The sequence below is a fragment of the Mus caroli genome, chromosome 6 (genome assembly GCF_900094665.2).
Source record: "Mus caroli chromosome 6, CAROLI_EIJ_v1.1, whole genome shotgun sequence".
Taxonomy (NCBI): domain Eukaryota; kingdom Metazoa; phylum Chordata; class Mammalia; order Rodentia; family Muridae; genus Mus; species Mus caroli.
Genome location: NC_034575.1, coordinates 21931332 through 21931593, shown reverse-complemented (window position 1 = coordinate 21931593; position 262 = coordinate 21931332).

The following is a 262-nucleotide window of genomic DNA, read 5'->3' as shown; positions in this document are numbered from 1 at the left end:
GTGCCATCCATCAGGAGCTGTGGAAAGCCGTGCAGCGTGCAGCGTGCAGCGAGCAATCACTGTGGAGAGCCGTGCGTGTGCCGCGAGCAATCACCATTATAAGATGGCGCTGGCCTCCGCTGTGACAAACTAGTAAACAAGCCTTGTGCGCAAGTGCGAGAGTGAACTCACTCCTAGTCACTGCCCATTCTCGGGGTGTAATAGTGGTGTGATGAGCGAGCAACGAATCAAGAGCTGTCACGCCACATCAGGTGCTGAAACG